General features: G+C 45.7%; 1 pseudogene; it reads left to right on the top strand.

Moving 5' to 3' along the window:
- Nucleotides 1-3561: 3561 nt before the first annotated feature.
- On the top strand, nt 3562-3680 carry LOC135051356 (5S ribosomal RNA; annotated as a pseudogene).
- Nucleotides 3681-11459: the final 7779 nt, after the last annotated feature.

An 11459-nucleotide genomic window follows, 5' to 3' on the forward strand; every position in this document is an offset into this window, starting at 1 on the left:
ATATATATATTAGAGATGAGCGGGTTCGGTTCGTCGAGATCCGAACCCCCCCGAACTTCACATGGTTTACACGGGTCCAAGGCAGCCTCAGTTCTTCCCACATAACATGCAAAACCCGAACGGGGGAAAACGTCATCATCCTGCTGTTGGATTCTCGCGAGATTCGGATTCCATATAAAGAGCCGCGCGTCGCCGCCATTTTCACTCGTGCATTGTCGAGATAACGAGAGGACGTGGCTACGTTCTCTGCCTGAATAGCCCAATATCAGCTAAATCTCATTGCTGCATTGTGGTGACCACTGACCAGTATGTAGTAGTACAGTACAGTAGTCCATTGCTGTATTTTGCTGCTCCGTGTCAGTTCTATTATCCAGAACAGTGCTCAGTATCTGTGCTCATTATTATCATTGCTGCATTGTGGTGACCACTGACCAGTATATAGTAGTACAGTACAGTAGTCCAGTGCTGTATTTTGCTGCCCCGTGTCAGTTCTATTATCCTGAACAGTGCTCAGTATCTGTGCTCATTATTATCATTGCTGCATTGTGGTGACCACTGACCAGTATATAGTAGTACAGTACAGTAGTCCATTGCTGTATTTTGCTGCCCAGTGTCAGTTCTATTATCCAGAACAGTGCTCACTATCTGTGCTCATTATTATCATTGCTGCATTGTGGTGACCAGTATATGGTAGTACAGTACAGTAGCCCATTGCTGTATCTTGCTGCTCCGTGTCACTTCTAGTATCCTGAACAGTGCTCAGTATCACTGGTCAGTGTCATGTCAGAACAAAATGTTTTGGAGGTTGCGGAGGTGTCCTCAGAGTAGTCTGTACCAGGTACTCAGGATTGCCTTCAGTGGTTTCATCCCATTAAGATGGAGACAGAATGGCTGGATAGCCTAGGAAATAAGATTCCTCAGAGTTCATTAGGGCATACTCTATTAAGTTGCTGGAAAAAAGCTACAAAGAATGCTCTAGATATGGATCAGTCCATTTCATCTAGGACCCCCTCAGCTCCTGATACACAGGTCTTGCAGGCCAACGCGGACATTGATGCCGACACAGGAATCGACACAGAAGTTAGAGGGGGGCGCTATGATAGATTGGAATATAAAATTCAGCAATTTATCAATGCCATTAGGGATGTGTTAGAAATACCTATACAAATAGAGGAAAATTCTTGTATGCTAACTGCAAAATCATTAGTGACATTCCCGGTTTCGGAAGAGTTGAATACCCTATTTGAAAGATCCTGGTTAAACCCAGAAGAGGTTTTTCACATCCCCAATAAAGTACTTTTAGACATGTCCCTTTCCTGAGGAGGATTGAAGGAGATAGGAGATTCCTCCCATAATGGACATTTCGGTGTCCAGGCCATCAGGGGTAATTACATTACCTGTACCAGGCTCGGCCTCGTTAAAGGAGCCGACTGACCGCAAGATAAAGACAACTCTAAAATACATTTACACGGCTACTGGAGCCGCCCTTAGGCCCACTATTGCATGCACTTGGGTAGCTAGGGCTATGTTAAAATGGTCAGACAATTTAATGGAAGACCTTGATACAATCCATAGGGATGATGTTGTCTTGATTCTAGATCACATAAAGGATTCGGCTAAATTCATGGTGAAAGTCATGAGGGACATTGGGCTGATGAATTGTAAAGCATCCTCAGGCCCGGCCCGCCCGTTATGCACGGTACGCGCACGGGTAAGGCGCCGCAGTGAAGAAGGCGCCGCCAGCAGCCTGGACAACGCGCTTCTCCTGCCTGCCGTCCTGCGGCTGCCCCTCAGTCTGGTCTCCGGCAGTGATGGCGGAGTGTATAGCTCAAGTCAGGTGCCGGTTTGTTAGCCAATCAGAGCTCGTGGACCGGCGCCTGATTTGAGATATACACGCTGCAGTCACCGCCGGAGACCAGACTGAGGGGCAGAGCGGCAAGCAGGAGAAGCGCATTCTGCGCTCTCCGCAAAGAAAACAGGTAGCAAAACGGTGAGCAGCACTGTGGTGTCATATGTGGCACTGTGGGGGCATATCTGTATCTAGCACTGTGGGGTCATGTGTGGCACTGTAGGCACATGGCAATGTGGGGGCATGACTGTATCTGGAACAGTGGTGTCATATGTGGCACTGTGTGGGCATATATGGCACTGTGGGGGCATATCTGTATGTGGCACTGTGGGGGCATATCTGGCACTGTGGGCACATGGCACTGTGGGAGCATATCTGTATCTCGCACTGTGGGGGCATATCTGTATGTGGCACTGTGGGGGCATATCTGGCACTGTTGGCACATGGCACTGTGGGGGCATATCTGTATCTGGCACTGTGGGGGCATATCTGGCACTGTGGGGGCAAATATTTATGTGGCACTGTGGGGGCATATGTGGCACTGTGGAGTCATATGTGGCACCGTGGGGTCATATGTGGCACTGTGGGGCATATCTGTATGTGGCACTGTGGGGTCATATGTGGCACTGTGGGGTCATATCTGTATCTGGCACTGTGGGGGCATATCTGGCACTGTGGGGGCATATCTGTATGTTGCACTGTGGGGGCATATCTGGCACTGTGGGCACATGGCACTGTGGAGGCATATCTGTATCTGGCAATGTAGGGGCATATCTGGCACTGTGGGGGCAAATCTGTGTGTGGCACTGTGGGGTCATATGTGGCACTGTGGGGGCATATCTGTATGTGGCACTGTGGGGGCATATCTGTATCTGGCACTGTGGTCTCATGTGTGGCACTGTGGGGTCATGTGTGGCACTGTGGGCACATGAAACAACAGGTATGGGCCTTTGAAGAGAACAAAGGACCAAAAAAAGGAAACTATAGGCCTTTTCCTGGGCACACTTGAAAGGATTGAAATGATGAAATTATTAAAAATTAACTTTTATTAATATATACTTAAGAAAAAGCGAGAGCTGGCATCAATGTTTAAAGAGCATGAATGTTTGCCAGTACCAATGTACCTGTTATGGGCAAAATTATATTATTGGTGAGCGAAAATAAATGAACCCTCATCCATAAAAAAATTCATACATATCCTCCATAGAAAGGAATTTGGATGAATGAGGTCACTACCCCGATTCCGAGATAATCTGACAAATACTATTGACCTGAGATCAGATTGATGTAATGAGTCCCAAATAGCTTAGGCTGTTGGAGAGTAAAATTTGGTATTTGAATCTAGATCACCATTGGTCAGACCTCCTGGCATAAAATCCATCAGCTTATTTCATTATCATTATTATTTATCTCTGACCGTATATAATCTATTCTTCATGTAATTCTGGGCACTATCAAACCCTCCTGCTGCCCAGGCTGATTGGGAGCACAATGTTTGTTTGGTATTATTTATCTCAGAACTGCATAGTCAGAATTATTGTCTGAAGTCAGAACACCACTGATCAGACTTCCCAGTACTAAAATCCATTAAAGTCTATTACACCATTACCAGCATTTATCCCTGACCACATACAATCCAATACTTATTCAATTTGTGATTGATCCTGGGTCCCAACACAGTCGGAAAACGGTGCGCCTAGGAGACAAAATTTACCTACGGTCAGACCGCACTGAGTATGCCCAAACTCGTCTGATCTTGGAAGCCAAGCACTGCAGGGCCTGGTCAGTACCTGGATGGGGAACCACCAGGGAATACTAGGTACCGTAGGTATTTTACTCTCCAACAGCCTAAGCTATTTGGGACTCATTACATCAATCTGATCTCAGGTCAATAGTATTTGTCAGATTATCTCGGAATCAAGGTAGTGACCTCATTCATCCAAATTCCTTTCTATGGAGGATATGTATGAATTTTTTTATGGATGAGGGTTCATTTATTTTCGCTCACCAATAATATAATTTTGCCCATAACAGGTACATTGGTACTGGCAAACATTCATGCTCTTTAAACATTGATGCCAGCTCTCGCTTTTTCTTAAGTATATATTAATAAAAGTACATTTTTAATAATTTCATCATTTCAATCCTTTCAAGTGTGCCCAGGAAAAGGCCTATAGTTTCCTTTTTTGGTCCTTTGTTCTCTTCAAAGGCCCATACCTGTTGTTTCATAGTTGTTATAACTATCTTCCTGGAGCACCACCAACCATTTGCCGAATTTATTATTATTAGTAGGCCTTTATGTTGGTTTAATATATAATATTATCAAATTCACTGAACTGAAATCGTTATATCCTGTGCAGATTTATTCTCTTTTGCTAAGACTGTGGGCACATGGCAATGTGGGGGCATATCCGTATCTGGCACTGTGGGGGCATATGTGGCACTGTGGGCACATGGCACCCACTATCTCCCTGTTACCCCAGCCTCCTCAGTCACCCACTATCTCCATCACCTCTGCCACCCAGTCACGCACTTTCTCCCTGTCACTGACAATCTCCCTGGACCCCTGGTGGTACTATTGTGTTGCCACGCCCCTTCCTTGTGAGACCACACCTCTTTTAAAATATGATCCCATCAAGGGGCGCTAAATTCTAAATTCACTTACCAAAAAAATTAAGCTCGGGACGGCCCTGAGCATCCTCCATGGCAATAGCGGCTCGCAGAGGTCTCTGGATACGCCAATGGAATGCAGACGCCGAATCCAAGAGGTACCTCCCCTTCGCAGGTGAGACACTGCTTGGGGATACTCTGAAAACAAATCCTTCCGCAGCACCACCTGTGAGAAGACGTAACTCTGCTTCTCTGATGCAGTCCCCTTGGGCTGCCAGATCGAGAAAATTCGAGAGGGCCTACTTCTGCACGAGGCTAAGCCATAGAAAGAGCAGAAAGTCTGCACCCTCTACAGGTGCACGGGTTCAGAGGTTGGATTCTACTCCCTTAGCGTCCTCAGTGTGACGCAGCAGGACTCCCATGTGGGGGTCCACTGGGGAGGGGGGGATCTCATCTACATCACTACAGGGGAGCCTTAGTGATTATTATTATATCCCGGGTAATAAAAATTATTACCCAGGGTCAGAAACTGGATTCAGGAGTTTCCCCCTGGCTGTTTGTTTAATCCTCCCTGCCAATTGTTAGGATAGTGGGTTTGTCCCTGTCATATAAAAAAAAGTTTTTTTTAAAGTGCCATCATGTCTGACACTTCCGTATATGTCCAGTGGTACTGCCATTTGATATAATTCCCGACATTACTGCCATTTAATTCCAGTGATTTTGTCATTTTCTTCCAGTGATTTGGACCAATAATACCATTGATTAGAACGAATAATTCCTGTGATACTGGCTTTTAATTCCAGTGATTTTGGCATTTTCTTCCAGTGATTTGGACCAATAATACCATTGATTACAACAAATAATTCCTGTGATACTGGCTTTTAATTCCAGTGATTTTGTCATTTTTCTTCCAGTGATTTGGACCAATAAATAATACCATTGATTAGAACGAATAATTCCTGTGATATTGAGGTGTTTGTGTCGCTTAGCTTAGCCATCCAGCGACCTTGGTGCACCTCTTTTTTTCTTTGCATCATGTGCTGTTTGGGGACAATTTTTTTTAAGTGCCATCCTGTTTGACACTGCAGTGCCACTCCTAGATGGGCCAGGTGTTTGTGCCGCCCACTTGGGTCACTTAGCTTAGTCATCCAGCGACCTTGGTGCAAATTTTAGCACTAAAAATAATATTGGGCCAGATGTACTAAGCCTGAAAAGTAATAAATATCACTGTGATAAAGCACCGGCCAATCGGCTCCTAACTGTCATTTTTCAAACACAGCCTGTAACATGGCAGTTAGGAGCCGATTGGCTGGTGCTTTATCACAGTGATATTTATCACTTTTCAGGCTTAGTACATCTCTGTGAGGTGTGAGGTGTTCAGAATAGACTGGAAATGAGTGGAAATTATGGTTGTTGAGGTTAATAATACTATAGGATCAAAATTACCCCCAAATTCTATGATTTAAGCTGTTTTTGAGGGGCTTTTGAAAAAAAACACCCGAATCCAAAACACACCCGAATCCGACAAAAATTCTTAAGAGAGGTTTTGCCAAAATGCGTCCGAATCCTAAACACGGCCATGGAACCGAATCCAAAACCAAAACACAAAACCGGAAAAATGTCCGGTGCACATCTCTAATATATATAGTACACATACTGTAAATGGATATATACATACCCACCCACCCACGGAAACCCCTCTCGTTAAGTCCATTACCAGTCGAGCTATACTGCTACTATTAACCTGTACTGCCTAACACTGTTCATCTGATGACAGAATACTAATACATTAAATGTCTGCAACAGGATTGTGATTGTGAAAGTTACATTAAACCTGGATTATGATACTGAGTACTGAGAGGCATATAGGAGGTTCTTTTTAAGAATTTTTTAATTTGTTTTAAATACTTGTATAGGTATAAAGACACCGGCCGTTTATCTTATTATGATGTATCATGTTTAAAAATAAATGTTCTGATCTATCAGCACTGTCTATTCTTTGTAATATTTTGTTTATTTCAGTTGAGGGTTGAGGGTGTCCATCTGAGACAGCTGCACACAGATCAGTGTATCTAAGTGTGAGAAGCTGTGCTGGACATAAAGATGGCCTGCTGGACCCAGGGCCCCTGGACAGAGCCGGCCCTAGCCATTTTGATGCGCTAGGCAAGACTCTGACTGGTGACCCCCCACCCCTCTCCCGTGGAGATAATGGGCGAAGGAGACAGGGAGACAGTGGGTGACTGGTGAAGCAGGTGTGACAGGGAGATGGTAACAGGGAGATAGTGGGTGACTGGGGAGTCAAATGGTGACAGGGAGATAGTTGGAGAAAGGTAAAGGGTTAGAACAGAGGGAAATGAGACTGGACAGTATAGAGGGGACAGGAGAAATGGGTGACAGGCACATGACAGAGGGGACAGGACCAGGACAGAGGTGACAGGGACAGGACAGTGATGGCAGAACAAAAGGCAAGGTAGGACAGAAGTTACAGGGCCAGGATATATGTGACATGGGCAGGGCTATAACAGAGGTGTAAGGACCAGCCAGGACAGATGGAGCAAGGACAGGACAGAACAGAGGGGACAGGAGAGAGGAGTGACAGGAACAGGACAGAGATGGCAAGGACAGAGAGGATAGGGACAGGACAGAGGGGACAGGAGAGAGGCATGATAGCACAGGGACAGGAATCCCTGCAGTCGCTTCCCCGCTACGCATGGGCGCCACCATGTTGTATTCGCCTGGAGGCCACCTAGTGGATGGACTGGAGGCGCTGGCTGGCGGGATGCGAGGACAGCCAGCAGCAGCCGTGCCACAGCTGCAGATATGATCCCGGACAGGCAGCACCGGGAACACATAGTGGGCGGCTCAAGGTCACATTCCATCCTTACCCCCTCCTACCCAAAAGTAAACTGGCGGGCCCAGAACCCGGCCGGCGCACTATGGAAATAAATTAAAAACAGGTGCAGTGGGGTTGCTTTATGCTCAGATGCCCTACGTGTGTGTGTGTGTGTGTGTGTGTGTGTCTATATATACATATATATCTAATTATGTATATAAACACACACACACATATATATATATATATATATATGTATATAAACACACACACACACACACACACACACACACACACATATCTCCAACACTTCTCCGGCACTCCTTTTTGGCCCAATAGGGGCCTACCTGCTCTTGTGCCCTCCACTGGGTATTGCGACCCAAATGCAAACTGATGAACAAACGAGGTGGCACATGTATGCAAGCAAAATCATGTATTAGTGTATTGACTTTTCGGGGACGTTCTCCCCTTCTTCAGAACTTCTGAAGAAGGGGAACACACCCCTGAAACGGACCATGGGAGGAGGAGCTGCTGCTGCTGGGCATGCGCAGCAGCCCTCCTACCAGAATGGCGGCCATATTTGTTAGGGTCAGAGTTGCTGGAACACCCAGACTGCCCCTTAGAAGCGCCGGCATCATCCGCAATGCAGCCCGCTCCGATGCTAGAGCAGGCGGCTCTGCTCTGATATGCAAGAGCAGAGCCGGCAGCGGCGACGATCAGCAGGTGCCCCACGGACCACCAACGTCATCTGAGCCTGCCCCTAGGTGAAGGCAGATGCCCTAGGCAATTGCCTATTCTGCCTATGCCTGGGGCTGGCTCTGCCCCTGGACAGCGAGGCATGCTAGCCCTTGTAGTTCACTAAGTACAAGCCATTCAATTTGGGTATGACAGAGGGAGTAATTCAGAGTTGATCGTAGATGTGCTAAATTTAGCACATCTATGATCATTTATTCTGACATGCAGGGGGGCGTCCAGTACAGGGTTAGTCCGCCCTGCATGTCAGGCCCTATCCCCCCCCCACACCCCCCACAGGTACAAAAGCATTGTACAGCAGCGATGCTTTTGTACCTGAAGAGTAGCTCCCTGCCAGCGCAGCTCCAGTGCGCTGGCAGGGAGCTACCCGCCGCGTTTTGGGTCACAGCGGCTGCGTGTGACATCACGCAGCCACCGTGGCCCGCCCCCCTCAACAGTCCGGACACGCCTCCGCTGTCCGGACCGTGCCCCACCAACGGCATTCTATTGACATTGGCACTCCACCTCCTGCCCAACGACTGCCTCTACCTGTCTATCAGTATCTCACTGGGCTCTCAGGTCTGCACGCACAGTGCTGCCGCTGCGTGTGCGCACTGCACACAGTAATTCAGACTGCGATCACTGCCGTTGCAGAGATTCAGTCTGCAGTCCGAATTACCCCCAGAGTTTGCTGGGACCTGACATTTGCAAGTCAAAAAATACTTCTATTCTTCTATTAACTATCACTCCACACCAAACCTCCAAAGGCAGACCTCCGCACATGCCCCCAATACTGTATGTATTTCAGACCACTTTATATGACCATCAGACCTCTCCGCACATATATACAAGAGGCAGTATGTCACTGTGCTAAATAATATATATGACATACCTGGAGTTCTATCCTTCATTAAATCTGTTCATTATGCCAAAGGTACTTCACTAAAAAAAATTAAAAAAATAAACGGACACTGACTGCTCATTTCCGCAACAGAAGTCTTCACAGGAGCAGAGCCAGCAGGGCCGTAACTAGGTGTGTGCGAAGTGTGCTCTGCACATAGGGTAGGGGGCGCTGTTGGCAGCACTTGCCAATTATGAATGATCAAATTACTTCAAATTGCCGCTTTCCCCCTTTTTGAATCCCAGCATTTCCTGACCGCCCCTGTCTCCTACCCCCATCCCTTTTGTCACTAATACAGCATTCGTAGACTTGACTTGATAGCTTTGTTGTTCAGTCGCACTGTCTTTTATTACATTTCAAGATTCTGATATGCCCAGGATTCAAACACATTGCCTATGACATTGCAGTTGGACACTTTATTCATTGAGCTATCTGCCCTTACATAGAGAGCTAGAGAATTCCAAGCTGGAAAGTTTTAACTATTTGAAGCTTACCTTGTACTTTGTGAAGGGGTGATCAGCGTTGCGGCTGGGCTCATCTATGAAGTGTGTGGCTACAAGGGATTGGATGTGTGGCTGCACACTGCATGGATCTGCTTGATTATGGTGCTGGTTATTTTTTATGGGTAAAAGATAGCTTCATATAGTCATAAATCTCATAAATTTTATGCAGGATCAAGTGGCTTGGTGGTTGGGGTGTTGGCTGGGATGCAGCAGGTTGTGGGTTTAAGTCCTGTGTGTGGCAATATATTGAAATGTGTTATTATGGGGTCTATTAACTAAGCTTTGGATGGAGATAAAGCGGCTGGAGATAAAGTATCAGCCAATTGGCTCCGAACTGTCATTTTTCAAACCCATCCTGTAACATGGCAGTTAGAAGCCGATTGGCTGGTCATTTATCTCTGTCCGCTTTATCTCCATTCAAGGCTTAGTAAATAGACCCCTTAATGAGAGGTATTGTGACTGAATGGTGGCAAGCTCTTGGGTTGCGTGCATGAATGTGGTATAAAGAGGATTTGTGTACAAATCCACTTTTTTGCAGTGTTCTATAAATGTGCATGGGGATGGGGGGGCGCCAATTCTCTTTCTGGCACAGGGCACCAAAAAGTCTAGTTCCTGCTCTGGGAGCCAGACGTTGTCACAGCTTTTTGTCTAAAAAAAAAGGTGAATTGACCTAGATGTCCATAGGTCTCCACAATTTAAACACAAAATATTTAAATGTTGGGACCTTTTACTTGAGACTCACTCTAGTCTTCGCCTAATGCTGGCCATACACTATACAATTACCTGGTCAACCCACCTGATAGTGGTCAGACAGTTGGAATGCTGGATCAACCAACATGTCCACCTGATGCAATATTTCACAGTTGCAAATTGGCCGCATTGTGCACACTGCCACCGCGACCTTCACTGGGGAAGAACCCAGATATGGAGCGGGATGTAATGCCATCCAAGTTTGCCGGATGTGCGGGATTCTGGTTGAACTGATTTTTTTTTAAATCGGCAGTCATTTACTAGACATGATTTTGCCTTGTAAATGACAGCAGCTTTAAAAAAAACGGCAAAGTTCGGTCAAATTCCCACATCTCCGACAAACTCAGACGGCATTACATTATATTCCAACATCTATATCAATGATTTTTTTTTTCAAAATACTTAGGGCCAGATGCATCATCACTTGGAAAGTGATAAAATGGAGATTGAAAAAGTGCCAGCCAATCAGGTCCTATCTGCCTTGTTACAGGCAGTGTTTGAAAAACGACAGTTAGGAGCTGATTGGCTGGTACTTTTTCGCACTCCATTTTATCACTTTCCAAGCGATGGTGCATCTGGCCTTTGTATTTTCATCAACAAAAATTTAGCCCAAATGGTATAAACATCAAAAAGAAATAATTTGTGGTTTCACCCATAATCCACCTTTCCTAAGTAGTAAAAATGCATTTTTATTTTAAAATTTTTGCTGTTTCAATTTAAACGCTTCCTGTATGTACAAATAATATGGTAGCCAAATGAGGCCTACTGTACCACATTAAATAAGGGACCACTTTTTTTTTTTTTTTTTTTTATTTCATACAAGATTTGAGCTTTATTTTTTGTGCACTGTTTCACCTATTCCCTGGTGATCACCAAACAATACTAAGGGAGCATATTGTTTGAAAGAGGAAACTCCCCTCTTTCAAGACACCCTGTGTGTGTGGGCCAGTATGGGGGAGATAGGGTACAATGTGCCCTTTCCTCATCTATGGAAAATTATTTTTTTCCGTAGCACTGAGCAATATTGTCTGTTGATCACATAATTTAAAAGATGGGACTCCCCTCTTTCATATATAAGTGAACTCACATTTACAGGTATAATTATGGGCATGATAGGGTACGGGAAATGTCTAATTTTCATAGCGCAGGTCAGGGGCGGAATGGGTCCCCTCCATGACCCTCACTCTTCCCTTCGACAGGCCACCCTGCTGCAGCGATCGGAGCTCAGCTCCATTTAGGCAGCGTTGAGAGACAGCATCTGCGCATGCACAGAAGTTCAGT

This window comes from Pseudophryne corroboree, chromosome 2, assembly GCF_028390025.1.
Source record: "Pseudophryne corroboree isolate aPseCor3 chromosome 2, aPseCor3.hap2, whole genome shotgun sequence".
In the NCBI taxonomy this organism is placed as follows: Eukaryota; Metazoa; Chordata; class Amphibia; order Anura; family Myobatrachidae; genus Pseudophryne; species Pseudophryne corroboree.